This window comes from Felis catus, chromosome B2, assembly GCF_018350175.1.
Source record: "Felis catus isolate Fca126 chromosome B2, F.catus_Fca126_mat1.0, whole genome shotgun sequence".
Classification (NCBI taxonomy): domain Eukaryota; kingdom Metazoa; phylum Chordata; class Mammalia; order Carnivora; family Felidae; genus Felis; species Felis catus.
Window position 1 is genome coordinate 45,598,257 of NC_058372.1, and position 26,471 is coordinate 45,624,727.

The 26,471-nt window shown below is 37.0% G+C and overlaps 1 protein-coding gene and 1 long non-coding RNA gene across 4 annotated transcripts in view; one reads left to right on the top strand and one right to left on the bottom strand.

The window, feature by feature from the left end:
* Positions 1-26,471, bottom strand: part of PTCHD4 (patched domain containing 4) — a 181,484-nt gene that overhangs the window by 92,768 nt on the left and 62,245 nt on the right. The window lies entirely within an intron of this gene.
* Positions 3,036-25,159, top strand: LOC109499697. The gene is made up of 5 exons (XR_002742298.2): positions 3,036-3,278; positions 11,267-11,343; positions 20,299-20,346; positions 20,725-20,802; positions 24,939-25,159. It is a non-coding gene; the product is annotated as an uncharacterized LOC109499697 (long non-coding RNA).

Consider the following 26,471-nt stretch of genomic DNA (forward strand, 5'->3'; position numbering starts at 1 on the left):
GTGTTGTATGGAAACCAATTTGACAATAAATTTCATATATTGAAAAAAAATAAAACAAAATTCTCTCTTAATTACATCATCGCTTTTGTACTCTGTGGTAATTATTTGCTTCTTGAAGTTATAGGATGTACCTTGTTAACTTTCTTACACTGAGTAAGTAGCATATCTGATTATCAGTGTAGTGTTATTGAATAAACAAATTCACGACTAATCCACTTGGAAAATGCTTCTTGGTATACATTCTAACATTTGTGACCCATTTTTTAGCTGAGGTAGGTGTTTACCCTAATAATAAGATATCTCTTTGCTGCTTTATGCTAGTATTTTATATTATTCCCAACCTTCTTGGTTTCCACTGATTTCCCTGTTTTTATGACAGCTTGCCAGTTACTAATCTTGCCTTGCCTTTGGTATATCTTTTTCACTCTGTGAGATTCATCTTGATTACTCTGCTCCCCCACCAGTCATGGAGGGGGGAGCAGAGACTCTCCCTGTCTCCCTTCCTCTACGTGTCCATTTATCACTGTTGTACCTATCTAGGCCTTTTCTTAACTGTTCATTCCTTAAACTAGTAATATTTCTCAGGTACCTATTATAAATTTGGCATGGTGCTTACTTAGCATTCTGCATACAAAGATAAACAAGAATACTCCTGCTCTTGGAAAGTGCATAGCGTACCATATGCTTCTTCAACTTTACAGAGACATCCTGGGCCATTTGTACACAAGATGGATGGTAGAGGGTATGGGTCATATTTTTGAGACTGATCCCCAAACAAGCCTTCTACTCCTCTATTCTCTGATCTCACATCTGCCCCCTTTCAGTCATCATTTCAGCTCTCGGATGCCTTATCTGTCCTGTCCTTCCAGGTAGAAAATACCATTTTGGGACTTTTACAGGCCATGCCACTCTCCAATTTCTTATGTTCCTCACTTGGATAAAGTACTTCCTGAAACTACTATCCCATTTGATACACCTCACTCAGCTTATTGCTGGAGCCCCCAAGGCCTTGAAAAAGAAAAGCTCCTATTAGGTATGGTTCATTAGGGAATGAATGCCTTCTTGGCTACCTTTCAAGAGTGGGGTTAAAAACACAATTCCACCTTCCCAGAGAAAAAGTGATGACTTTCTCAGGGACTTCTCAGCTCCCTGTTCCCATATGGGAAGTGAATTCTTTCTGGCTGAAAGTTTGCCAAACCCTCACTGCATCGATACCTCTAGAGGCATTTACATTGTAAAAGTAGATAGCTACAAATTAATAATTCAAATAATATGCCCCATTTAAAAATGGGAAAAGTATGAACTGTAATTCACAGAAGAAGAAATTTATATTACCAATGAGGAGATTAAAAAAGTTCAGCCTCTGATCTAACAATTCTACTTCTGGGTATTTATCCAAAGAAAATAAAAACACTGACGTGAAAACGCATCTGCATTCTCCATGTTCATTGCAGCATTATTTACTTACAACAGTCAAGATCTGGAAACACCTACATGCCCATCAACAAACGGATGAACAGCTAAAGGAAATATGGCATACACACACACACACACACACACACACACACACACACACAATGGACTATTATTCAGCTATAAAAAAGACTGAAATTTTGTCATTTGTAAAAACATTGATGGACCTTGAAGGCATTATGCTAAGTAAATAAGTCAGACAGAGAAAGACAAATACTATATGACTTCTCTTTTATGTGGAATCTAAAAACAAAACAAAACAAAACAAAACCCATGAGTTCATAGATACACAGAACAGATTGGTGGTTGCCAGAGGCAGGGAGTGGAGGCGGGGGGATAGGTGAAATGGGTGAAGGTAGTCAAAAGGTACAAAATTCCACTTGCAAAATAAATAAGTCACGGGGATATAATGTACAGCATGGTGACTACAGTTACTAACACTGTAAGGCATATTTGAAAGTTGCTAAGAAAGGAAATCTTAAAAGCTCTCATCACACATACCAAAAACTCTAGAACTACATGTGGTGATGGGTGCTAACTACAATTATTGTGGTGATCATTGTACAATATGTACAAATATCACATCATTATGTTGTGCACCTAACCTATAATATCATATGTCAATTATACCTTAATTTAAAAAAAAAAAAGGAAAAAGGCTCAGCCTTATTGATAAGGATATACAAATAAAATAAAAATATAATAGGATTTCTTGCTTTTCATCTTATCATCATAAAGATGAAATTATCCACAATCGATGAGAGTTTGAGGAAACAGACACTGTAATGCTGACGATTAACATAATCTTGTTGAAAAGTAATTTGACAATGTTATTAAAAGCACATGTATCTTTTGACCTGGCAATTTCATGTTTAGGAATTTATCATAAGGAAACAGAGACGTGAATAAAATTGCATGCCCAATGATGGCCACAGCAGCATTTTATTAATTGAAATCATAGCGAAAATAATGCTGACCACGATAATAACATTCACCGAGGGCTTACTATGTGCCGAGCACTGTTCTCAACTCCATGAGGAAGGTATTATTAGTAGCTCCATTTTACCAATGAAGAAACTAAGTTGTAAAGACGTTAAGTAACTGTCCAAGCCCACAGATACTAAATGGTGACGCCAAGATTCCACCCCAAGCAACCCATTTCCAGACTCTATGTTCATAATCTCTAAAAAATAGGTGCTGACAGTATTACCACACAGCCATATTTTAACTAACTTAAAACATTTGGTTACGTTGAAAGATATTCACAATATATTGATGATAAAACAGGCCAGAAAAACAAGTTTTGCAGTCTGGTATCGGTTCTGTTAAGATTTGAGTATATCTACTGTGGTAGGTAGACTTTTAAGATGACTTCCAATAATCCCCACCTCCTGCTAGTCGCACTCTTTTGTAATATGTCACCTTTGAGTGTAAATGTAGTGACTTACTTTTAGTACATAGAATAAAGCAAAAGTAATGGAATTCCAATTCTATAATTACAAAAGGCTGTGACTTCCATCTTGCTCGTAGCCTCTTTTGTGGCGTTCCGTGAAGTACTGTTATTCTGAAGAATTCTATGACACAAGGCAGTGAGAACAGTCTGGCCAGCAGCTAGTGAGGAGCTGAGACCCTCAACCCAACAGTCTTGAAGAACTGGATCCTACCATCAACGACTGAATGAGTTTGGAAGGTTAAAAGCTAACTGCAACCTTATAAAAGAACATAAAGGGGAAGATCCAGCTAAGCCGTATCCAGGTTCCTGATGCTCATAAACTATTGATGATAATTGTTGCTCTTTTAAGCTGGTAAGTCTTGGGGTAATTTGTTATGCATCCGATAACAAAAACATATATTTATAGAATTTTACAGCATTATCTTTGAACAATATGATTATGCTAACGAGAATGACATCTTTTCAATTCTGCTTCATTGTATACTTTGAAGTTTTTCTATGAATAGCATATTTTATTTCTGTCACCAGAAAAAAACACCCTTATATTGAAGGAGAACAAAAAGTAAAGTTAACAAAGTAAGTATCCTTTGGCTAATGGCTAATAATTTTAGAACTTCCATGCCCCCTCAAGTAACATGATGAAGCCCGTGAGGGGAAAACTGCTTTGGCCCTCCACATTGAGAACAACCGTGTCATGTGACCTGGGGAACTTCCAAAACTACACTTTCCTTTACGTAATGAATTTACTGATAGAACTAGCAACAGGAAAATTAAGAAATGATTAAAGTTGGCCTCATTGCTGCCTCATCCCTCTTCCTCCTCTTCCTTCTCTTTCTCTACCTCTCCCCTCTCTCCTCACCCCACCTCCTCCTTTCCTTCTTGTCTTTTTTTTCTTTTGAGTTTTTTTGTGTTTTGTAGAACCTCCTTTACTAATTCGGTTGGAGGCTTGGTGCCCTTATATTCCTTTCCGTTTCTGCTAATAAAATTCTACCACTGCTACTCCTACTGCTACTCACAGTTCTTTCTCTACTACCACCCCCCCCACACCTGTCCTCTACAGAGCACCACTAAACTGCCAAGAAGCACTATGACTTGGTGGTCAAGAGCTTTCTGCTTGAGTGTCAACTTTGCCCTATCACTTAGTATGTCTTCTGGGAAAGTAACTTACACTCTCTATATTGCAATTCCATCGTATCAACATGAGGATAGTGTCTACTTCATAGTTTGAGTATTAAGTCAGTTAATTCATTTAGAACAGTGGCACATAAAGGCTAAATAAATGTTAGCATTCATTATGATTACTGATTCGCATTCATGATTGACAGATTTCTAATCATGGTAATAATAGCTACCGGTTATTTTATGGTAAACACTTTGCATACGATTTCTCATTTATCCCACACAATAATTATCACACTGTTATACACATTATTATCACAATGATGGCTAAGCTAACTAGGGCCAAGTAACGTTAGGTAACTCATCCAGCAAGAACAATGGGACAATAAAGTCAGGATTCAATACTGGATTTTTCCATGTTTCTTCAAGTGTGGGAGGTGTTACACCTAAAGGTGTACTTTAGGAAGTACACAGGCTCATCTATTTGTTGTTGTTGTGACTGTATCAATATTCTAATGCACTTAGAAATAACCACAATATTCTATTCATGTTTACATTCTTATCACAAATATTAACATTGAGCTTACTAACATCAAAATATAAACCCTTATATAGATGGTAGTCAAAAATATTATCACCCAGTAAAAGAAGCCTTCTACCAAAAATGACTATATGAGTCTATTTCCATGAGGTTCTGGAAAAGGCAAAACAAATAAATGGTGAGATATAATTTGACTAGTTGTTATATCTGAGGGCTAAGTGTGGGGGTAAGGATTATGGGAAGGGGTATGAGGGAGTTTGCTGGGGAGATAAAATGTTGGGGTTAATTTTTTCTCAAAAGTTAATGAATAATATAACTAAGATTTGTGCATTTATTGTATATAAATTTTATCTCACCAGAAACAATAAACTGTAAACAACACTGAACTCTAGTAAATGACATGCACCCTTTAGGGATGAAGTATAAAATGCACCAAAAATAAGATGGTTGATATAGATAGAGGATGGATAAATAGGTGAATAGCTATGTGATAAAGAAGTGTGGTAAAGGTCAATTATAAAATCCAGGTGGTAGGTATAGTTCTTTCACTTTTTTGGTATGTTTTCAAACGTTCATAATAAAAAGGCAGCAAAAAGTAAGCTCTTAATGACAGAAATGTGCAGGGTTTTTATTGCCTAGTAAGCAAAGTATGTTAGATATTCAAGAATTTCACTCTGTATTTCTAAATCTGTATGTGTGTGTATGTGTGTGTGTGTCTGTACAAATTTAGAAAGATAGAGTGAAATATCTATCTATGGATATCTATAGATATATAGACATATTGGAGAAAAGAGTTATCTTTAAGTAAAGCACTATAGAAATCTAAAATCTTCTAAGTTCATATTTCCTATAAGTTTATAAAATCAATCACTACCATTTATATAATTCTCATGGCTGTATTTTTGAAAAGAATAAAGGGAATTTTACTTATTAAATCTGCTCTCTTCCAGGAAGTAATATTATATTTAAATACAATAGTCTTGTTTATACTGACTTTTAAAATATACTGTATCTTTATCATTCTTCAACGTGGACACATCAATACACCTGATCCTTTTAGGACCAAACCAATAAGCGTATCTGCTTATATTCAACATATTCCATGCACAAAATCCAAAGTGTTTCCACACAATATCTTTACAAATCACATGCATGTTAAACCATGAAAGGTAAATAATTCTATTTTTATGTATAAAAAATTAAAACATGAAGGAAGATGATTTCCTACAGTACTTATATAGAATAAGGATAAACCCATGATCCTTAGACCACAGAACTACATTTTTGTATTCCTATGTTGGAATGCTACAATTTTTATTTATCATGGAAAAATCCATTGCATGGTATATTTGGATAGCTACATTCAAAACTTCATATTCCTTTCTTCTTTCTCTGTGCTCTTAATCCCACTTAAAAAGTTTTAACCCTTATTTTTTCATAACTGCTCATCTTGCATAAAATTTAAAAATACCCTCTATTCTTCAGTGAATTTTCAAAGAAATGAGATTTGATTATATAAAGGATTATTTAAACATGTTTTACATACACTTGTCTCATATCAATGACAATTACTGAATTATTTTGGTAACTGAGTGCAATGTCCTCATATTGTTTTCTTTAAATAAGTTCCTCAAAATAAATTACTAAACTTCAGGGGTGCCTGGGTGGCTCAGTTGGTTAAGTGTCCCACTTTTGATTTTGGCTCAGGTCATGATCTCATGGTTCATGAGACTGAGCCCTGTGTTGGGCTCTGTGCTGGCAGTGTGGAGCCTGCTTGGGATTCTGTCTCTACCTATCTGTTCCTTCCCCACTTGCTCTCTCTCTCTCTTTTTCTCAAAATAAATAAACATTAAAAAAAATAAAAAAATAAATTACTAAACTTCATATGGAATTCTGTTTATGCCTATAAAGTTTGTAGATAACCTTCTAAGTAAAAATGATAAAAATTATGGAAATGAAAGTATTAGGTCACTATTTTTTTTTAATTTCATGTTTCAACAGTAAGCACTATCTATGTATTGCCCACTATGAAAGACAAGAGGTACACATAATTCTTTCCTGCTCCCCAATTTTGCTATTATACTTTTTTTTTTTACATTTTTAAGATTTATAATAGTTTCATTCTATTCTATGTCTGTAATTCTCAGAATTGGTAATTTTGTTCTATATTTAAGTAGCTTTATCATGGTTTCTCCTTTCCGAGTTTTTATTTTGATTCCTTTTTTAAATGACATTTTATAAAAGAGCTTCTTTTTTCGAGGGGACGTATGTGCTATATTCCCTGAGCTATTACACACAGGAGATCATCTATCTTTGTTCTTAATGCCTGAAGGACAATTGGGGTAATTATGAATATTTTATTTCTGTTCCATATTCCTCTATTTTTCCTCAATCACAGCTTATCATTATGTTGATGCTTTTGTCTCCATTTCAATCATCCTCTCTCTAATTACTTTCCTATTTTTGTTTTTTTATTTCCTTTTGTATGATTTATTCAAGTCTGTGCTCTATGTTTCTAAATGTGTTTTCATTCTTTTATATTTTATATTTTGTTGCTTTCAAAGTAGCCCATCTCTCTGAAAATGGTTTGATTTATTTCCTTCAATTATTTTCCCCTGAGCTCTGCCAGTTTATTTTTCCTCTTTTTGCTGCCTCTTCAGTTTTTCTGTTTTCTTTTGTGTCTATTTTCCACATTTTTGTAATCCCTGGAAAAGTCATGGTGTTTGTATCTTTTATGGAGAATGTTTTGAGGTTTCTCCATTTTCTGGGATAAATTTGTCTTTGGGCAAACTTTTCTAATCTTCAGTTTGCTTATATTCTTTCCTCCTTCATTTTGTGTGCTGGTGTCTCTCTAGTTATGGCACGCAGGTGATTCTGTCTGGAGCAGCTATTGCTGAATTCTGAGGGGACGGTAGCCAAAGTGAGGTGGGTTTGCCTTCAAGTTTCCGTTTGGGTTGGCCATCTGAGAATCACCCTCACAGAATCCTCTGCATCCTCTATCCTGGTCACGCATCTCCATTTAGCTTTGACATTCAAGAACAGCGCTATAAATTGTCAATAAATGCGTTATTGGAAACATATTTGCATGAGTAATGTTTCTCAATAAATATATTTAGACATTGATAATTACTATTGATTTCAACATTAATGATGGCTACAAAAATTCAAGGATTCCTGCTTTTCTGTATATGAAATTAAATATTAGATATATTTATTTAAGGGTAACTTTATATTAAACATAATTCTTTCAGATAGGAAAGTCTATTTCATATAAAGGTTCAGTGCGGAACAATAAATACTCGAAGAAAGTACATATATGAGTACGGTTTCAGAAGCTGTTTGCCAATGATTATGCATCCAAAAGGAAAGTAGGGGCGCTTGGGTGGCTCAGCTGGTTAAGCATCGGACTCTTGATCTTGGCTCAGGTCATGATCTCACAATTTGTGAGTTTGAGCCCAGTGTCAGGTTCTGTGCTGGGGGCGTGGAGCCTGCGTGGGATTCTGTCTCCCTCTCTCTCTGCCCTTCCCCTGCTCACTCTCGATCTCTCTTTCAAAATAAATAAAAAATAAAAACTTTTAAAAAAGGAAAATGTTAGTATGATTTCATATTAATATTATAATATATGCGATCATGTTGTGTATGATTAAATACCACACATAGGATTTAGCGTATAGCTTAGGACACAGGTAATTTGTCAGAATTGCACCCATGATCTAAAATAAAATAAATGTGCAATATAACTTAAGTTGGAGAAATTTCAAATGTAGGGAAAACAATTACATAATTTACAAATCAGGATTTTCTTTAAGCTTGTGACTAAAGGCAAATTTTCGTATCTTCTCTTATGATAGCTTTTCCCTATGACTTTAATATGAGTATAGGGTTAACTCAGTTCTTTGCAATGTATAATGTATAATATGGGAATTATAAATTGTAAATGTATAATATGGAATTTCAAACAAAAGTTTGACCATTTCAATACATTTTCATTTATTTATGAGAACTGAGTTTTATTCATAAAGCATAATGTATCTTTTCATATGACTCTTTGGAATTATTCTCAGAACCTTCTTATTGACTGCTGCCTTCTTTACGTATGCTCCTATTTTTAGTGCTTCTTCAAACTGACATAGTTAAAAGAATTATCATGCTGATAGGACTGGCTCTTTATGCCTTAAGTAAAAATTGCAAAAGGGCACATGGCACAAAACAAAGAACATTTTAAAAACCTATAAACGGTACAAGGACGGACATCAGGACATATGGAACTGAGTGGAATAACTAGCTAGAATGGTCTAATATTTTTGGATAGTAATAAAACGATTAGCAGTAACAAAGTGTATGCGTAGATAACAAGGCACTGTATGAAAGCCACATATTTAGTCAAAATATTTTTAGCATCATAAAGTTAGAAATATGTAAAAGTAGAGGAAGAATAATTTATGATATAATTATTCCCATTCAACTTTCTCATCTTAGAAGAAATCCTTCATTTAATGGAGGGTGAAAAAACTAGTTTTAATTAAATAAGAGTCATGCTGATTCAATTGCTATTTATGTTGTATATCCATATTCAGATAACTTTTTATTGCTGTGCTCTATTTTTCACTGTTCACTTAAGACATAGAAAGCCTAACATTTCAAAGATTTTCATTCAAATACATTGATATTTTTAGTAATATGCATGGAGTCTATATTGCCAAAAAACCCTGTGATGACATTATTTTATACTGAAGTGAGTTTTTCTTTTTCAAATGTTGTTTGCTTTTTTGGCTTGTTTGGTTTTTCAGTATCCAAAGTATTTCTGAATAGAGGCCAAATCAGCCATGCATCATGGTATAAATTTCAGTCTATATTGAACTGGGTAATTGAATGTGTGTGTGTGTATATAATTAATGTATTAAAATCATTTAATATTACATATATTTTTCCTTTTCTCTGATGGCACGGATGTCGGCGTTTTGAGAGAATCTAGTAGACAGTATTAATTTTGTTTACAGAACTCAATCAGTCTGATCGTTAGCTACCCACAAAGACACGGAGAGTCAATATGCTTAGTGGAGAGCTTTGGTGAGCCAGAGTTCCTGTGTTTATGCTGTAGCACCTTCACATATTAGCCGATACGACCTTTGGCCAATTATTAAAACTCTCTCTCAGTGTTTTGATCTATAAAAAAAAAAGTTCCTTTAATGGGTTATCGGGAGGATTTAAGTACATTAAACCTGTAAATTACTATCATGGGGACATTCTAAGGTGCTGAATACAGTTTAATTATTATTCGATCCCTTTTGTTCATTTTCCTGGCTCCCTGACCATGCAGTTTGGCTTGCAGACGTGTCTTACATGGGTAATGCATTTTTCAACACTAAATTTCAATGCTTTTTGGCAGTGTATATATCCTATAATGACAAATCCTCAGCATTCTCTACTTTCCTATATCTACTGCACATACCAAGTGTAAGCAGCCTTTCTATGAGGCATTTGAGTTCAGAGTCTCTGGTAAAGGATTTATATGTGCTGCTCTTAACTGTCTTCATCTGATTTCCAAGAATTTCTTTATACCCTACCATTCTCAGATCATTCGATCCCATTTTCTCTCAACCTGGTCTAATCAAATTAGAACCCAGAGTACTCCAAGGAATGATATTTTGGAACTGTAAGCTCTATGAAGCACCATAAACATTATTTGTTTCCTTTCATAATGGATATCCAGTTGTAGGCTACGATCACCAAAATAGTTTAGTAATACAGTGGTTAGTATCCTCTCAACATTCTGCACTTGACATAAGAATAAGTCCTTGCAAAGGAAAATCATTGGTTTAAGTTCACACTTTATACTGGAAATGTGGTGGTGTCACACTCTGGATAAAGCCTTTTTTTCTTAAGTCTATTTATTTATTTATTCATTTATTTTGAGAGAGAGAGAAGAGAGAGGGAAAAAGGCAGAATCCCAAGCAGACTCTGAGCTATCAGCACAGAGCCTGACGTGGGGCTCTATCCCATGAACCATGAGATTATGACCTGAGCCAAAATCAAGAGTTGGATGCTTAAGTGACTAAGCCACCCAGACACCTGGATAAATCATTCTATCGCACCTTGCATTCTGAAGAATTTTGCTTCTACATTCAAATTAAAGTCCTCATAGTTGTAAACACTTCCCTTTCAGAAGGAAATGCCAATGTTTCAAAAGTAGTAATTGGTCTGTAGTAAAAGAAAGTTTGAAAAGGTTTGTATTTAAATATTATCTATTGAATTGGAAATTTAAGATAATAAGCAAATTGCTACCTAAGAAATTATGTGAGAAGCAAATCTGGATCAGAAGATAGTTAATATGAATATTAAATATACAACACATACATATCAAGCAAATATTCAAATGATGATGGCTTAAATACTTCCCAGAATAATATCCAGGAATTAAATGTGCTACTGCAGCTGCTTCTGATTCCTCATTTTACAGGATGGTTATTCGATTAACCTACTAGCTGAAAATTAGAAAATAATGGATAAAAAATAAAGCTCTTCATCTGAAAAATCAATGAACAGCCACAAATATAACGGAGAACCTTAAGGACAAATTTTGGGGGCCATACTGAACCTAAAGTAATAAGCAGAAATTCATAGGAATTCCATTTCTCCCTTGAGGGTTTTAGTTAATTATTATTAATATTTTTTTACAGTACTGCACCCTTGGGCTTCAAGTCAGCAGCCTGAAAGGATGAGAGGTGACAGAGGTCTGCTCCATGGGCTAGGAAAGGTGAGATGTCTTATTGAGACACCTTCTTCACCTCAAGCTGGGACCTCAGAGGCCACAGATTCAGAGCAGTGACACACCAGAACTAACCCCCACCTCTCACTTCAAGTCACAGAACATTTTACAGAAGCCTTTATCTGTGCTGAGCACAGCAGAAGAAAAATAAAAGGGAAAAAGTATCTTAAAAGTTGTGTGTATGGGCACCTGGGTGGCTCAGTCGGTTAAGCTTCTGACTCTTGATTTTGGCTGAGGTCATGATCTCACAGTTTGTGGTATTGAGCACCAAGTTGGGCTTTGCAGTGACAGCACGAAATCTTTGGGATTCATTTGGGATTCTCTCTCTCTCTCTCAAAATAAATAAATAAACCTTAAAAAAATGTTGTGTTTAATGGATGGGTCTTTGTGTACATTTACAGACTGGACATCATAGTCTGGGTAGAGCAGGGAACCTCAGGCTATGAATTACATTTGAGATGGTTTCCAATTACTAGTGCCTTCAGGTGCCAGACAGAGACAAACAACCACAGAGACCTTTTAGAAAAAAGAATACCATCATGGGAATATGAAAACACCCATGATTTTTTTTTCAAGAATCTTGCCTACCACACACTCATACAACTAGTAACACAAGAAAACAAGGTGATTGATTTAAGATTTCTGTACAAATAACAGACAGCAGAAGAGGGATAGAGACCTCAGATAACAGAATGTTTATAAAAAGTTTAGATTATGCTTCCTGTGTTAAAATGTATATGGTCTTGAAAGTATATTCAGATAATAGTAAACAGCTGTGGACAATAGGAGACTCAAAAAAAAAAAGAATTAAATCGAAGTTTTAGACATTTAAAAAAATCTAATACTAAACATTAAAAAAAATTAATGGGTATCTTAGAAATAGCTTAGGTGTAGTGTTTTAGTCCACTGAGGCCACTATCACAAAAAATACCATAAGCTGGATGGCTTATAAGCCACAAACATTTATTTCTTACAACTCCGGAGGTGGGGAAGTCCAAGATCATGGCACTGGCACATTGGGTGTCTGGTGAGAACCACTTCCTGGTTCACAGGTGGCCCCTTTTCATTGTGTTCCTCACATGATAGAGGGGATGAATAAGTTCTCTGAGGTGTCTGTGATAAGGGAACTAATAGCAGCCATGAGGACCCTGCCTCCTACCCCTGGTAATAATGGTAACATTGACCATTACTGTGGGGGTTAAGATGTCAATATACGAATTAGCAGGGACACAAACATTCAGACCAAGCATTCAGCAAAAGGGAACATTAGTAAACTGTCTTATCAAACAGAGGACAATATTTAGAATGTAGCACAGAGAGACAAAGGGAAAATACAAAAAGGAAGGCGAGGGACATGCCAATTATAACATATGTTTGTGGAGTTCAAGAGAAAGAAAAAAGAATAAAATAAAAATAGTATTTAAATAGATAAAGGCTGACAGGTTTTCAGAATTTATAAAAGACAGTAATCCATGAAATCATGAGGTTCAGTAAATTGTCAGTGAGATAAATACAAAGAAAGCCACATATTGACATATCCGAGTGAAACTGCAGAAAACCAAAGACAACAGAATCTTAAAAGCAGTGAGGAGAAAAAAACAATGGAATAAAGACGATGGAGAATCATCATTTTCAGTGTAATGCAATAACTTCATACCCCGCAAAAATAACTTTCAAATATGAGGGGAAAAACAAAAAACTGAGAGAGTTTTTCTACCAATAGAACATCTCTCAATGCATTAAGCAATTTCTGTTAGAAAGAAGAAAGTGATTTCAGATTAAAAAAAAATTAAGACGCAAGAAGAAACAACAATAATAAAATAGCAGGTAAGTATGTGGGTAAAAGTAAAAGACCATGAACTATATAAAGAAAAAATGATAATGCCCAGTGAGTTTACATAATAGCATCAAAATTAAAGTGCTGGACAGCAATAACATGTAAGTTAGGAGGGGTCTCAATAGAGTTCATGTGATCTCCTTTTTTATATAAGGAAGACAAATGAAGCTATTGATAAATTTTACATTTTGGTAAATGAAGTATGACTATACTCTGATTTCTAGAGGAATCACAATATTAGAAGTTTCAAAGTGGCAAGCGGAATGAAATGAAGTAATAAAATATATTATTTCATTTCAAAAGGTGGTCAAAAAGGGAGCAAATATATACATATATATGGGTAGAAACATATGGGCCATATGGGACAAATATAAAACACAAATAAAATGGTAGATTTAAACCTGAAAATTTCTGAAATTGTATTAAAAAGACTGAAGGGACTGAGTTCTCCAGCTAAAGGACAAAAATCGTTAAGCTGAAGAATATCCACATTTAACTATATGCAATTTACAAGACACATGAGGAAGTCTGAAAAAAACAGAAATGTTGATACTGAAAGAATAGAAAAACATATGTAACAAATATGAGCAAAAGATTCTGATGAGCTATCTTAATATCAGAAAATAGGCTTTAAAGCAAAAACCATTTCTAGGGATGGAAAATCAGCTCATACTGATAAAATATCTGGTTCACCAAGAATATACAATAATATATATTTGCATACACATTGTAACATAGGCAAAACCAAAAAGAAAAGCTAAGAGCTCATTACCTTAAAAGTCAGGATAATGGTTATAAGGTGGGGTACGAGTGATTAAAAAGAGAAACTCAAGAGGCTTTTGGAATGCTAGTTTTTAATCTGAGCAGTAATCACACCAGTGTTAACATATAACTGTTAGAAAAAACAGTACATATACAGGTTTATATAATTTCTCCATATATGGAAATTCCTGATTTATTAAATGAAAAAGCAGACTGCGGGGCACCTGGCTGGCTCAGTCAGAAGAGCATGTGACTCTTGATCTCAGGATCATGAGTTTGAGCCCTACGCTGGGTATACAGATTACTTAAATGAATAAAGAAGAAGAAGAGGAAGAAGAAAAGCAGGCTGCATGACAATATATAGAGAGATGTTTTGTTTTATAAATCTCCATATTTATCTACCTACAGACACAGAGATATAGTCAAAGGTATAGTTGAAATTTTTATCAGTTATCTCTGGATGGTGGTTGTACACTTTCTCTCTCTTTTCCTATAATATGCATTGTTTTTGCAATAAGGAAAAATGAATAAAAAAAAAGTTACCACTCAGGAATATTAAGTAACATTTCTAGAGAGAAGAGAGGTTGGTAGAAGGATGTGTATCAACCTTGAAAATGGAAAACGAATAGCTTTGTGGAAAATGAGACATAGATGCTCAATGAGAAGGAAATACTTGGAAAGCAGCAATACTGAAAAGGACTTTAGGATGAGTATGGACAGCAAATTAGATAGAAGCTTGCAGTGTAATGTGCCAGGAATGAGCGCCAATGCTATTTTCAGTTGCAAAAGCACAAGCACCATGGCACAAAACAAGGACAGGAAGCCTCTTTTTATATATATTTGGAAAATCTGACTATAAGGCAACAATTCTATATCAAGCTACTTTTAGCTTAGACTAGGTACAAGGAAGAAAATAGCCACCATGACCTAAAAATGATCACAGTGATATGGAACTCTCGAATGAAATATTTTCTCATTCTTGCTTCATAGAGGGCAAAGCCTCTATTAATGCCAGCCCCAAGTTTTACCAAGGTAAAAACATGTATGTTTGAAAATTCTTCTTTAGGGTCTTTCTTAAAAGAGACATATCAAAATAGCCATGAAAGATATAAAAATAAATCTGCATGGGAAACTCGTATGCCTCAAGACTTCAACTTGTTGGAGAAAGCAAAGTACAAGAATTATAAAAGTAGGAGAAATGAATCATGACACAAGACTGGCATTTAAATGGAGATACAATGCACACTCACTGTCCAAAGGAAATTGTGAGGTTAAGATGTCCAAAATGGCCAAATATGGCAGATATCTAGCTATCTAATGATAACCAAGTTCAGATGGGCAATGCAGACTGCTCCTAGATCCACTGATGGTCAGGAATTGGTTGGTAGAGAGTAAAATCCAATACCCTTGAAGAAGACGATTTGTTGGCAAGAATTAGCCAGCAAATTAAGGGAAGCAGATGGACTTCAGGGTAGGACTTCAGATCCACTAAGATATTGGATGGCTGTATGATATCTAGCAAGAGACGGAGAAGCTCGGAAGGACATAACAATCCCTTAGACAGTATAAATACAAAAACCTTAATTGAGAGACTTACTTACAAACCTATGGTCAGAGCCAAAAACCAGGGATGTTGAGGTATCTAGAGACGAGCACGAGCAGGAAGTTGTTATTACTTTTAAGCCTAAAGGAATAAAGGGAGGAAATAGTACTACCGGGGTCTAGTAACAGTTGTAGATATGGAGTGGCTGCCTGTCGGAGGATGAAGTTGTCAGAGAAATACTGTCAAAGCAGAGAAGGAAGAAGGCAAGAAAGACCTTGACCTCTTTCTCTTTCTGCCCTACTATCTCCTGGTGATGCCTCTTACTGGCCAAACTCAACACAAAGCAAGGTGCCAAGGGAGCCTTGGTGGACCAATCTACAAAAATTAGCCTTCTAGAACAAAGATCAAAGAAGAAAAGGATAGAGAAGAAAATGTGTTGGTGATGATAGGGAGGGAAAACAGAAAGTAACCAGCACAAGTGCTATGTGAGGAACCCAGGGTGGTGGCCAGTTATATACAGGGGGCCAATATGGCAGAGCTGGCCTTCACTGAGTCAGTCCAAAAATAATTTTAAATTACTTCCTATATTGTGGTAGGCCCATTACTAGTCGCTGAAGATAAAAACAGTAAGTTGATCCTTTCTCTTAAAAAAAATTTTTTTTAATGTTTATTTATTTTTGAGAGAGATAGACACAGAGCAAAAGTGGGGGAGGGGCAGAGAGAGAGAGGGAGACACAGACTCCAAAGCAGGCTCCAGGCTCTGAGCTGTCAGCACACAGACCGACATGGGGCTCGAACCCATGAGCCACGAGATCACGACCTGAGCTGAAGTCGGACGCTTACACGACTGAGCCACCCAGGCGCCCCAGATCCTTTCTCTCTTTTTTAAAGTTCATTTATTTACTTTAAGACAGAGAGAGAGAGAGAGAGAGAGAAAGAGAACATGTGTGCATGCACACGTGGTAGGGGCAGAGAAAGAGAGAGAGGGAGAGAGAAAAGAGAATCCCAAGCAGGCTCTGCACCATTAGCACAGAGCCCGATGAGGGGCGCAAACTTGTGAACCATGAGACCATGACTTGAGCCAAAATCAAGAGCCAGACATTTAACTGAGCCACCCAGGCATCCTGAAGTTGAAACTTTTCTAATGAAGGCTTTGCAGTCTAGTATAGAATTGAAGACAGGCATGTAAACAAGGGCACAGAGAAGGCAAAAAAGAAAACCAGTCATTCTTGGGTTTGGAAGTCAGTAAAAAATGCCATAGAGCAACAAACATTAAAGGCTTGAAATTCAGAACAAGGGAGATATAGAAAGAAATTTCTGGAGAAAGGAACATCATGAGACAGGAAATGGCCTTGTGTGTTTGGATATACAGCAGTTTCATTTTGGTCAGAGAAAACAATGTGAAGAGATTGGAATTGGAAGTTCATAGGGATGAAGCCCATGGATTTCCTTTGACAGACATCTCTCCCTTGGCCAGACTGCTCTAGAAACACAGCAGTGCAAGGCTATGCAAGTAGATGGTATGTTGGTAATGGTGTTTGAGTAGGATGGAAGAATAAAGGAATTCTCACATAATGTGCTACTGATTTAGGGTTTTCATCTTTCAGGATAAGATTAGGAAGAATTAGCAGAATGGGCAAAGGGATAAACAAACTGGAATAAATAACACAACCAAAAAGAAAAATATCATAGAAAGTTCCCAGTGGAAACAGAAGGGATGAACTTCAAATACGTGGAAAACATAAAAAGATGGGGACTGTCTGAGGATTAAACTTATTTGATCAATAAATAATCTAAGGAGAAGGAATGTCTTCTAGTCCCAACAGAAACACTATTGACTTAGTGCATTTATTAACATAGTCAGTGATATGGAGTCATTGTATAGATAAAGCTTATCAACCAAAGGAGATAGCCAGCATAGAATGATAACATCTAACAATGAATCTGTATTGTGTACATAAAACTTTTCAGGCAAGAAAGACACCAAATCTGGAAGGACAGAGTGGGCAATTTGGCAGCATTCAAATTCATCAGATATCATTTTTTCATTTATGCTCATCACAAAGCCTTTCAAGTAATAATTGGTCTTTTTCATATATCTTAAGAAAGCCTTGTTATGTGGTATACTAGACCATTTTTTGGAAAGGTTACCAGAACAGAGCTGTTGGCCATTATCTCTTTCCAACTTAGTAAATGGGATCCTTTCTTTGAGAGTCTAGTTTGCCACTGTGCCTTTACGATACAATTTTTTGACCTGTAAGACAGACAGTCTAACCTAACCCTAGGATACAGTGAAGTTACAAATAATTCTACCCTTTGGAGTCTCTTTGCAGTCTTGCTCAGTTTCCTCTGGCAACCATGAAACCTCATTGCCTCCATCCCTTTGGATTTTCTGTATCTTAAAAATAGGTTAACTTGTCTACAGGAGCGAATGTTAAAGTCTTAAGTAGAAATCACACTTCTAGAAATATTTCAATAAAATAACTACAGCAAGCATGTAGATATAACAGTTGATCAAAGCACAGCCACCCAGGCTGTAAAATAAATTTAGTTCATCTCAAGTTCAGTTTCTGCCTTCCATGATGTTATGAAGGAGGAGAATGGTAGAGAACTGGCAGTTTTCAAACATTTGTTGGTTTGTTTTTTGATCCACAGGAATTTCTCCACAAACTAAATCTTTATGGTAACTTGTCATGTAAAAAATACCAGAGTGAAATTCATGGGCAGAAGCAGAGAGGAATAGCCGGAAATTCTGCTGGCTCAATTCTTTCCAAGGCCCATAGTCCTAATGCCTCCCAAGGAGTCCTCGGGGCTCAGTTTGAGAACAGACTACAGAGTCAAGGAATCTGGGAGAAAAAAAATTAAGTAATACAGGTTTTGATCTTGGCTTCAAAACATACTTGAGAATCGCTCTGGTGACTTTTATTTCCTTATTTAGTAGAAACAGGTGCCCATGTATCTCTGGGAAAATAAGGAAGTCATCTTTATGATAAAATGGCCATGGAAATATTTTTAGGTTGCATGAAGCACCCAAACAAATAATAAAACATTTAGACTAAACTCTTATATTTGGAGATCCAAAATCCCTTCATTACATAACCATTTTCAATGGCTTTGTTTAAAGATCATTATTCCCAGAATTTTAAAAGAACACATGGAATTTCATACATAGATATCCATTTCTAAAACAATTAAGCTTTATCTTTGCTGTGAGCTAGGAATTAAAGTCATTCATTCAAGAAATAATTATTGAGCACTTATTATTTCTGAAACATTGTGCCAACACAGTCAAGTACATGAAGTTGCCCTGACCCTTGACCAACACAGTGGAAAGGAAGGGAAAGGGGACAGAGTTATAGAGTAAATCCATTAATTTATTGTTGAGTGTTATAATGAGTCCTTATTATAGTCATCACAGTCACTCCCAAAAATCTACAAATTAGGTGCCTTTAGTAGTCTTTCTTTGTGTGTGTATAGGTGATCTCCACTGGTTTTCATTCAGTGAAATGAGCCATGTAATGTGTTTCTCCCATCTCCTTCCCCCCCCCCCCCGCTAAAAAGTAGCTTAACCTGTGAAAATTAGTAATGGGAAACCCCACTAAAATGGAGTCAGAAGGTTTCCACGAGGAGAGCTCTCAAACCTTGCAATTCTTAGTCAAATGCAGACCCAAGAGAAAGAAGTGGACTTGACTATGCACATGGACACAACTTTACTATCCCAGCTAAAGAAAGAAATGCTTTCCTTATCTGCCCCTCTGCCATAGCTAAGCCAATGAAAAGTCACCATGCTTCCAACTCCTGGTTTACTCCAATGGAGTGTAGTTTATAACAGCCTTCCCAACTTACAATTTTCTCTTTCAGAAGCATACCTTTCCTTTGTTTCCAGGATTTGTCTATGGTTTTGCCACAGGTTGTTTGTCCAGGATTACAATTCTCTTTTATTCCTGAATAAGCCCATCCATTGCTGGTAAGATAAATAGTAGTTTTTCTTTTTTAAGGCTGAAAAACCTATTCTTGTACCCACTTCTTTCTGACAAAATTGTCTCCTTTTTTTTGGTGTATATCATTGACTATTATGGTTATACTCCATGCTTTTTATTATGTGTTCTCAAATACCATTAGCAAATTTTCTTAACTAATATTTTACTGATTTATATTATTAAATACAATATTTAATTTAGGATGGAGGCATCTAGGTGGCTCAGTTGGTTAAGTGTCTCACTCTTGATTTCTGCTCAGGTCATGATCTCACGGTTGGTAGGATAGAACCCCACGTTGGGCTCTGTCCTGATAGCATGGAGCCTGCTTGGGATTCTCTCTCTCCCTCTCCCCCACTCACTCTCTCTATGTGTCTAACTCAAAATAAAGAAATAAACTTTAAAAAAATATTTAATTTAGGATGTAAACAATTACTGGAAATATCACTGGCCAGGACATAGTCTTATTTGATTTAGGCCAAGTCAGGAAGCACTAGAAAAAAAATGGCAGCATCTTCTTCATATTAAATTCAAATTCAGCATTATAATTTCTCTAAAGGTACACAGTAGGATCTAGAAGATGAAGCTCAAATAACAGTTTTGCCTTGGTCTGGGTGAAGGCATTGCTCTGTCATTACAAAAGAAATCAGACACTATGACGCATATATCGGATGCATACATAAACCATAGTGTTCCAGGAAGGCAGGTGGGAATCAATGCATAGGGATTCTTCAATTCTTAGAAGCCTAAGGGTCGCCACTAGCATCCTCAAATCAATACAGGAATTATCTCATCCTTCTCTGCTAATTGTCTTTTTTTGTTAGATGCCTGGGTATGAAAATACTGGCTTGGGAAAGAATTGAATCTAGAAGGTAAGTGTCCAGTTTTTAAATGATTTTTTTTTTCCTGGATAGGGCTTTGTTTTTCCTCAGAAAAGTAATGGCATAAGCCTTAATGCATTTCCACCATTCAAGTTTCGAGTTAAATTGCAGCATTTACCCTGAAACAGCACTGCAGAAAATCCCAATCTGGTTGGTAGCCGCAGCTTTCGGGAACTAGGGATATTTTTTTCTTGGAATGTTTTGTCATGACAGTTAAGTCAACTTCAGTTAATGAGGATCGTTCAGATTGCTTGTGTTAGAGATGTATTTGAGGAAGGCTTTGGAAGTCCATGCTGGAGAAGCGATAGTACCTGACATAGTAATAGTTCTACCATGTGCTAAATGAATTTATCTTTCACAATTCCCTAGCTGCTTAATTACTCAAGACTGATTGCTACCTGATTCAAGAGGTAAAAAGCAAGAGCAGAGTGGATTAGGCAGCATGAGGTATATTTACAAATCTTTCCATTTTAAATGTCTAAACTAGCTTCAGCTACCCTTGAGATAAACAGTATCACCAAAATGAGTCCATATGCTTCTCACCCTGAGTAAAATTGTGTTATATAATAGTACTCTTCCTCATTCCAAACCTCCAACTATCACTGGAGGAAGCTTGTTTGCAGTAAAAAGTGCAATATGGAGGTGGATTCCAAAGAAAATGTAGAATCTTGAGTCAGGATATAATTACTACTAATGTTGGACAGTGCTATACAATAAAAAGTACATGCTACCTGAAATGCTTGGCACAAAATTCAACTTCTTACTTGTTATGCCAAAAATCTGTTCCCTTCCCACCTCCTTTAAAAGGTCTACAAAAACCAGCTAGTGAGACGATGTTTTAACTTATTAGAAACTTACGTCTCAGAAAATCCATCCCAAAGCTACAAAAGAACAGACATCAATATAAGAAAATCAGAACTAAAGAAAAACAGAAGAAAAATAGGGACATTAAGATACCCAAACTAAAAACAGCCAAGAGTTCAGACTTTTCTTCCTCTATGAACGTTAACGGCCACAAGAGTCATCGATAAGTCAATGTTTGCAAAATGCCTACTATGGGCACTTTGGAGTAGACATTAGAAAAGATGCCAAGTAGACCCAGTCTAGCCCCCAGTGAACCCCAAGCCCAGAAAATAACATGCCATATAGCCTAAGTGTCAAATAAAAGATTCACTGATTAAAGAATAAAGGTGGAAGGGATGTTAAAGACAAATCAGTCCAACTTCCTCACGGTATGAAAGAGAAAACAGGGGAGGCCCATAAGAGGTGGGACTAAACTGGACTCCCAAATCTTCTGATCCCAAGCCATAAACAAGGCCATCGGCCAACCCTTTCCCAAAGGAAGTAACAGTTTCTTACCAAAAGCAGGGTGGCTGCAATTAATATGGCTGGGAAAGAGCTCCAGCTGAACATTCTTGATGTCATAATAATAGGCCCTGTCTCTCCCAGCAATGAGTTACTTTGGGGAGGCTTTCGATGGCTTAATGATCCCGTGTGAAACAGGTCCTGTGGCAAAAGCAACTTACTGAGACATATTTCCAAAACCATAACATAATCATTAAAAAACTTTAGCCAACTCTCAAGTCTTAGAGGGCCCATTACGTGTTAAACACTGTGCTATTTCTGGTCTAGGGAAACAGCAGTGCCCAGGAAGTAACACCTTAAATGCCTGGCAAAACCCTCCCCTTCCAAAGTACTGATCCTGCCTCCAGCAGAACTAACCAAGAGAAGCAGCTACATATGTTTCTGATGAGTTCTCCCAGTGGCCTCCCCATCAATAAATCCTCACTTATCACCATGATCTGTTTAAGACATTAGCCCAACAAAGTTTCTAGAGTGTTTTTCTAAAAATTTTGACCGGGGCCCACATTATGAAAAACATCTTCCACTGGGATCTGTTATACACATATGTATTATACTGAAACTAAAGTATTGATACAATAATACTTTACTATGTGCAATACCTTCGGCTATTTCCTATTTCTTTCTATTTTCTTTCCTTCTCCTTAAGTGAAACATAAATGTGGATCATGATATGTTAAACTGACCTAGTGACTCGAATAGAGCATAACTCATTTGAGAAACACTGAGAGACCATTCATTCATTAATTCCACATTAATTTTTAAGGCCTATTCCAGGCCAAGTACTGTTTGAAGTACTAGAAAACAATGGGAATTAGAACAATGAAAATTTACGTTCTTTCGGGGCTTATATTCCATTGCTGGGAGATAGAAAATGAACAAGTCCAAAGGCAAATTATATTGTATAGTAGATAATGATGAGCTCTAAGGAGAAAACTGAATCAGAGAGGGAGACCAGAAGGTGAGGGTGCTTGTGGTTTGGGATAGAGTGGCCAGGGGAGTCCCCACTAAGAAGGTGATATTTGCATTAAAAGCTGCAGGAGGTAAGGAAACAAGTCTGCAGGTATCTGAGGAAGAGCTTTCCAGGTATAGAAAGAAAGAGACGGGCTGAACCTGAGGCCAGAGGGACAACAGATGTCAGTCTTGTCGGGACTTTGGAAATCACTGAATGTTTGTATCCATTGAATTTGGTTTAGATGGGAAGCTAGTATAGGATTTTGAGCAGGTGAGTGATATGATCTGACTTACAATGTAACAGAATGACTTTGCCCAGTGGGACCATTGGTACGGCCATCGAGTCATACCCTTCCCCTGACAGAGCAATCACAGAGGCCCACGATTCCCAGGTCTGGGAACTGTCATTCCTATACAGTTCTGTATAACCCCCTACCTGACCATCTTCTCATCTTTCCCACCTTCCCCCTGCCCTCTGGAACTCAGTCTGTCATCACTAAGATTCCCTACCTCCAGAATCTCTTCCCCAAATATAACTTTTAGCTTCTTGCTCTAACGAAAGCTGGCCATCCACCGAGGACACTGCTTTCCTGGCTCTCTCCATTGGAGGCCTCTTTGTTCTCCTATTCCTCTTGTGTTGTTGGACCTGAAAGTTTTATAGGTGCTATCCTCTACCTCATGGGAAGTCAAAGATGTTGTTCGTCTTCCTTAAAAACACTTACTCTTTTGAAGGTAGGCCACGTTGTATGCAAATTATTCCTTTTTTATTTTATTTAAAAAAATTTTTTTTTTTCAATGTTTATTTATTTTTTGGGACAGAGAGAGACAGAGCATGAACGGGGGAGGGGCAGAGAGAGAGGGAGACACAGAATCGGAAATAGGCTCCAGGCTCTGAGCCATCAGCCCAGAGCCTGACGCGGGGCTTGAACTCACGGACCGCGAGATCATGACCTGGCTGAAGTCGGACGCTTAACCGACTGCGCCACCCAGGCGCCCCAAATTATTCCTTTTTAAAAAAAAATATTATTCATTTACAAACCTCAGGATCAGTCTCTCTCATTTGCTAAAGATTTAACATAGGACTCAATGTGTCAGTGGCCATCACAACTCTTGTCATAATTTTTCATGACTTCAGATTCCACAGAGAAAATCCCTTCTATACTCAGGTCCTTTGAACTCATAATGTCTTCAATCCTACATTTGTCTCCCAGCTCAAAATGATCAAATCATAGTCATTTTCATTAGTAATAATCTCTTCTCAAGACCTTGATACCATGCATCTCTAGAATCCATCTCTTTCTTTTCTAGCTCACTCCCATTATGATTGCGTGGCAGATCTCTGTTTCCAAAGATGGCCAGAACGGTGGCTTCCATTCCACCTGTTCTTCTGCAATGTGACTCCGCCTCTCTCTCAACTCTCTGCCACTCTCTGAAGTGGTAGAGTCCCACTGCCGTCCTCTTGAACCTGAGCTAGCTTTTCTGAATGGCATGCAGTCAACAGGATATGGCTGATGTGATGCTATGCAACTTCTGTGACCAGGTCAGCCCTGCAGTTTTGCCTTGCTCTCTTGCAATACGTTTTTCTTGGAGCCCGAGTCACCAGATTAGAAACCTGACTACCTTGAGAACACCATGCTGGAGAGGACACATTTAGAGGCCATCTTCAAAATTCTAGGCTGAGGGGCTCCTTCAGAAATCCCAAACTTGGTACCAGCCATGTGAGCAAAGAAAGCATCTTAGAAGTGGTTGTTTTAGCCCCAGCCGTCCCAGCCCTTGGACATTCAAGTGACCCTGAGCCGAGGCTCTAGACCTTGTAGAGATGGGAGAAATTGACCTCACTGTACCCTTTCTAAATTACTGACCCACAAAACCCATGAGCATAATAAAATAGTTGTTTTGTACTACGAAGTCTTGTGGTATTTGTTATACAGCAATCGATAACCAGAATAGACTCCAACCTCAAACAATTTTCTGACCTCACAGAAAATCCTAGTATTTTGACCCTATCACTTTTTTGCTATGATGATGATGGGAAGTAAATCCTCATTGCCCTTATTGTTTGACTTAATTTATATGAGAGAGACAGTTAATAATTCATTAAATAATCCATTTACTCTCCTACATTTTCCATACTTCCTTTAGCTAACTTATGGCCATGTGTCTAGTTCTGGCCAATAGAATATGATGAGAAATAACTATCAATTCACGTGCAAGGTAGTTATAAGTTGGTGTGGTTTCTCTAACTATTCTCTTTTCTGTGTACACAGCTGGGACCACAAACTCTGAGAAGACAAGATGTTGCATGACAGAGGCATCCTCGACCCCTGAATTTCTGCTGAAGAAAGAGTTCCCAAAGAAAGCTTCCTGACCCACACTAAACTGTAGTATGAGCAAGAAATCAATCTTTGTTGTGTTAATCCAACTAGATTTAAGGCATTATTTCTTATTGCAACATGGTTTAGCTGACCCCAACTAGTAAAATTTTCATGATCTGTCATTATAGTCATTCTTCTGCATACACTATAAACCTTCTTTTTTTTCCCCCTGTAAGGTTTTTTCCAGTTAAATTCATGTCATTGCCTACTCAACCCCTCCCCCAAGCAGCTATATATGGCTGGAGGTGGGGCACTGACTCAGCAACAATGCCAGTTGATTTCTTTTCTAAATCCATAAATGCGAACTTCAAGTGGTTCCTTGGGCTTCTTAGCTGTTCACCTAGCTTTTTTTTCTTTAATTTATTCTCCAATTTCCAAAGCCACTCTTTCAAAATCTCTTCACTTTCCTCAAATCAACACCTCCTCTCCCAAATTTATTCTCAGCTGATAACTTGCTTCATATTTTACTGACAAAGTTGAAGCCACAGAAGAGAATTTCCACACACTCCCACCCCCACATGTACCAATCTATCTGGATCTGTCCGTATATTTTGCTTTCTCTTTTCTTAACCGGAGATGAGCTGTCTGTGCTCTTATATAAAGCCCATGACTCTAGTTGTGTTCTGAATCCAGGCCCATCTCTCCTACTCAATGACATTGCTTCTGCAATTTCTTCCTATCTTTGCTTTACTATGAAGCTTTCTGTACTGCGCATCCCAATTAGCGTACAATCATTGTTTCTCTGTGATGTAACACTCTTTGGAAAAATTATCCTTACTCACTGTCTTCGCTTCTTATGCTCCAAGCTCTACTCAACCTCTTTGTTACTCGCAGCACGCCTCCAAAGCAATTCTTGTCAAAGTCACCACTGACCTTCAAGTTGCTAAGTCAAATGACCAAGTCTCAGTTCTCATTGGACACAACTTCTTAGCAGCTTTTGAAACAGTTGATGTCTAGCTTTTTCAGGAAACACCTTCTTTACTTGGCTGCTGGGACACTATTATCTTTTGATTCTCCTGCCATCTCACTGCCTGATCCTTCTTAATGTCATTTTTCTACATCATCTTCATTTTCCCAATCTCTAAGCATTGGAAAGCTTCAGGGCTCAGATCTTAGACTTCTATTTCCTATCTATATTTTTTTTTTTAATTTTTTTTTTTTTAACGTTTATTTATTTTTGAGACAGAGAGAGACAGAGCATGAACAGGGGAGGAGCAGAGAGAGAGGGAGACACAGAATCTGAAACAGGCTCCAGGCTCTGAGCTGTCAGCACAGAGCCCGACGTGGGGCTCGAACTCATGGACCGTGAGATCGTGACCTGAGCCAAAGTCGGACGCTCAACCGACCGAGCCACCCAGGCGCCCCTCCTATCTATATTTATCTTTCCAGTTGATCTTGTCAGATCTCATGGCTTTTATTATCAGC